At 47.8% G+C, this 4,588-nt stretch overlaps 1 long non-coding RNA gene across 1 annotated transcript; it reads left to right on the top strand.

The window, feature by feature from the left end:
• The first annotated feature begins 232 nt into the window (after positions 1-232).
• LOC308610840 lies at positions 233-1,369 on the top strand. The gene is made up of 3 exons (XR_014014668.1): positions 233-564; positions 735-891; positions 1,344-1,369. It is a non-coding gene; the product is annotated as an uncharacterized lncRNA (long non-coding RNA).
• The last annotated feature ends 3,219 nt before the right edge of the window (positions 1,370-4,588 follow it).

Raw genomic sequence — 4,588 nt, 5'->3', positions numbered from 1 at the left:
AACCATCAAGAAAGTGAACCACAGCGAACTTCTGGAGAAGTTCTTAACAGGTACGGCAGAGGTCAAGACACGGTCTTGTTCAAGCATCTAGACGGTGACTTCACAGCCTTTCACCTGGGTTCCCCCTACCCCCACCCCCTCGTTTACTCTAAGTGACCCTTTACTGGGAAAAGCGGCCCAACGTTAGTCTGTCAAAGAAGAGATACATATTTTGAGTTTTGCGAGGTGGGGGGCTGGAAAACTCTTAGCTAGCCAGGCTAGCTTTTGTTTGGCAGGCTGGGGCGGTGAGGCGGGCAGTCCCTCAGGAAGGCGGGTGGACGCGTGGGGAGGTTTCAGTCAGATACCTGGAGGCGTGTGCAGTGGGACTTGTCAGGAGGTGACACCAGCCCCAGCGTGAGATGTTCCCGAACTCCAGCAGCATTTGCCTCTTACCAGCAGGCGTTATCTTGTTTCTCTCTCTCTCTCTCTCTCCCCCTCTCTCTCCACACTGTTGAAATAACCTGCAGGCTCCTGACGACGGTAACCCCGGTTGCTCTTCGGAGTTCTCTGGCAGCTCTGTGTGTGGTGAGCAGCCTTGTTCGTTTCAGTTGGGCTTGTGGGGGTGGGGGTAGGGGTGGGGGTGGTGCTGTGAGCAGGGCTTGCTTGGGAAAGAATTTTTCCAGGGTCCTTTTTGGAGAACAGCTGGAATCTTGCTCCAGCTTACTGACCTCTCTCTTGTTTGCCCCCCCGGTTAGAACCAGATGATGAAAGTGGTTACGATGTTTTAGCAAATCCCCCAGGACCGGAGGACCAGGATGACAGCAACGAGGCCTATGGTGACCTATTGGAATCTGAATTTTCCGAAGACCCCGTTTTGCCGTGTTATAACGTCCAGGTGTCCGTCGCTCAGGGGTGAGCGTGGCCAGCGTGTGGTCGAGAGCCAGCCCAGCTGCTCTGTGGGGTGGCAGGAGTTAGAAATCCCCTTCAGCAGATGAGGGTGGATGGGTTGGGGGGTGAGTGAATTCCTCACCAAGTGTCCACCGACCTCACATAATGCAGTGGAACTTTTCCAGAAAAGTTTGGGGGATGGGAGGGCTCCCCAGCCAACTGCCCTCATTGGAACACACCCCTAGAGCCCAAAGGACACGGGAGTCAGCGACTGCAATTGCACAGTTTCAGTCACTAAACTCTTGGGGAAGGGATCCTCCCCAAACGGCTACCATAGGGGCCTTCCAAGGTGCGTGAGGTCCACGGGACAATACTGATGTGTACCCTCTTCTCGTATAAGATTAGAGAAAGCCGTATGTGGCACCTGGGATCTTATGTGTCTTCAGATTTGCTTAGATCGAGTCTTGTCCCCACAGTCGGGCCACTGTGCCCCATGACCAACCCTTCGGAGTGAACACATCAGGAAACCTTGCTCTGCTGTGTGTTGACCCCGGTGCTTAAGGAGTAGCATCCTCCTTGGTCTCTGAGGCTGGGACCGTGTCTGCCTTTGTGGTGACATTGTATTCGGGATAGAGATGATAAAGCGTGGCAGGGTATCAGGAAGGATTGTACCACCTCCCTTCTCGAAAAAGCCTCACTCCCGGCAGCATTTAGGGGCTGTTGGAGGTGTGGGAAAGGCAAGGAAAGCCAGGTGACCTCGAGTGTTTCTCATGCTCTCTCCGTGAGGGCCGGAGGAGAGGAGAGGTCAAAGAGGTGTTTGCCATCTCCCTTGGGTTGGCATACAGACTGGTTTTCCCCAGTGACTAGAACGGGGTGCACTTACTTGGAGAGGGGTGACCTGAGTTGTGGCCAGAGCCAAGGCAGCACTGGGGTGGCCTGCAACGAGGCTGGTTCAGGGGCGCTGCTCCTGCTTTTGTCTAAGTTGGCTGATCTGCCCTAGGTGGTCTCTTAACACATGCACATGAGTCCAGAGTTCCCCCGCTAGAAGTAGATCTTCCGGGCTTCCCTGGTGGCACAGTGGTTAAGAATCCGCCTGCCATTTCAGGGGACACAGGTTCGAGCCCTGGTCCGGGAAGATCCCACATGCCACGGAGCAACTAAGCCCGTGCGCCACAGCTAATGAGCCTGCACTCTAGAGCCCGCGAGCCACAACTAGAGAAAGCCCGTGCACAGCAACAGGCCCAATGCAGCCAAAAATAAATAAATAAATAAAATTAAAAAAAAAAAAAGTAGTAGATCTTCTAAGGACAGTGAGAAGTGGGGTGGGGGTGGGGTAATCAAAGTGGAAGTAGCAGGCCCTTTCACCACCAGGAGACGGGTAGTTCATAGTTGGGAGCGCCTCTCATTTTGCCGGAAACTCAAGCCACTGTCCTTTCTCTGGTGTAGGCCTCGTAACTGGCTGTTGCTCTCAGACCTGCTCAAGAAACTGCAAATGTCCTCCTGCATATTCCGCTGCAATTTTCCAAATGTGGAAATTGTCACCATCGCGGAGGCCGAGTTCTACCGGCAAGTGTCAGCAAGTCTCTTATTCTCTTGCCCCAAAGACCTGGAGTCCTTTAATCCGGAAAGTAAGGAGCTCTTAGATGTGGTGGAGTTCACGAACGAGCTTCAGACTCTGCTGGGCTCATCCGTGGAGTGGATCCTCCCCAGAGACCTGGACTCAGACGACGCCTGGTGAGCTCGCCAGGGCCCGCCGTGTACAGTGTGTCATGGTGTTAATCCTTGTGCATATGTGTCCTAATACGACTATTTCTGTAAAGAAAGGACACGATGAGACACGACTCCAGTCGGAAGGACTTTGAAACATGTTTTTTTCTTTTTAAAATTTTAAGTCAGTTTTTATGAAGTTGTTAATAAAGTTTCTTTACTTTTCAATGTACACATGCTTCGGAATATGTTTGTTTTTACTCGGAACAATTGTTTCTTTTCTTTTTTAAGGAGAAAAAAAAAAGGCAAAGGAGCTCCACACTTTGACTTAATTTCATACAAAGCTCCGACGACAGAGGCCATAACTGTTGAGAGTTGCTTTGGGGGCAAATTAAACCAGTAAAATTTTAAACTCTTCCTCCATATTAAAGGGATTGAATAAATTGGCCACTTTGGTGCACCTGTGTCCTGCGAATTGTCCAGTTGGAGATGCAGGTTTAGGAAGTGAGTTTCAGTCTTGTTTAAGTCTCTTCCCATCAGACTGGTCTCGTGATTTCCTACACACCATGTTACTTCCTGTCTACCTTTCCTTGGTGTTGTTCATGCCTGGATTATCTCCTGTACCTGCTCAAACCTTGGTCCATTCTCATTTGTACCATGGAAGTTTGTCATGCCGGATACTGTCAGAACTAATTTTACTTAAGTTTGTGTTAAGGTGCAAAGCACACGTTTTGTATATTTTCTGTTTTTTGTGTTTGTCTATATTTTATGGTTTCGCTTCAAGAAATATTATGGGAAGGGAAATAGCAAGATGTAAAGAGCAAAAAAGTCATCATTCTCTTTCAATTGTTAGAACATCTATCTGCAATCATAATTATGATGCACTGTGGTATGTGTTAAAATAGTAAATACATGTAACGTCCCGTAGGAGCAGCAAACTCTGGTGTTGGTGAGGGTGTGTCATGGAAGTAATCACAAAGCAGGTGACTGTTGGTTGGGGTCCTGAAACATTAGTGTGCCTTCCCTGTGTCCAGTAGTGGTCTGGAGGGGTCAGGAAGCCTGCCTTTGAATTTGAGGGAACAGAGGGTTTGAGGTCCTCTCTCTTCTATTGCTCTATTACACTGCATAGCAGCAGTATACTGGGTTTACAGTTGACGTTTAAATCGCTGATTGATCATTAAGATTGGGATGTATCTTTGGAAATGAAAATAGGAAGAATCGTATGCTTTTTCTTTTTTTTCTTTTTTTTCCTATATCTGAAAAGGTATGTAGTACTTTGCTGAGTGGTTGGGAATCAAGTTTGCAGTATTCAGTGTATTCAGTTTTAGTATCTAAATAGAATTAAACTGTTGCTGTAAAGTGGAATAGCACTTTGTTACTGACAAGTTTTAGAATGCATCTGTTCGTCAATTACCTGTTTGGGAAGATTGTAGTTAATGATTTTGAGAATGTGGCTATAAACCTCCAACTGACTCAAGAAAAGCAAATAAGTCAAGATTGACAAATGTATAGGCTCTTCATCTTTTGTGTGTGTGGGTTTTTTTTTTCCTTTTAGTTATTTGTCAAGGTATAAAGAATTCTATCACACTTAAGACAAGTTAAGTAAACGTCACGGGGTGTATTCTGACATGGCATGGAGCAGATCACATGGCCTAGATCTTAAAGGTGATTTTATGTTTAAACTTTCATGAAAACTTATGTGATTGAAACACATTAATATATTGATACAGAGGGCAGTTAATTTTTGTCTTTTTGTGTGTGTGTGTGTGGTACTGTTGTGGCCTCTCCCGTTGCGGAGCACAGGCTCTGGACGCACAGGCTCAGCGGCCATAGCTCACGGACCTAGCCGCTCCGTGGCATGTGGGATCTTCCCGGACCGGGGCACGAACCCATGTCCCCTGCATTGGCAGGCGGACTCTCAACCACTGCGCCACCAGGGAAGCCCTAATTTTTGCCTTTTGATACATGTGAGCACAGCTTTCATTTTGCTGAAAGAATATGACCAGTTTTCAGT

Source organism: Mesoplodon bidens (assembly GCF_964165515.1).
Source record: "Mesoplodon bidens genome assembly, contig: HAP1_SCAFFOLD_238, whole genome shotgun sequence".
Taxonomy (NCBI): domain Eukaryota; kingdom Metazoa; phylum Chordata; class Mammalia; order Artiodactyla; family Ziphiidae; genus Mesoplodon; species Mesoplodon bidens.
The sequence above is the reverse complement of the archived record's forward strand: the minus strand, read 5'-3'. Positions and strand labels throughout refer to the sequence as shown.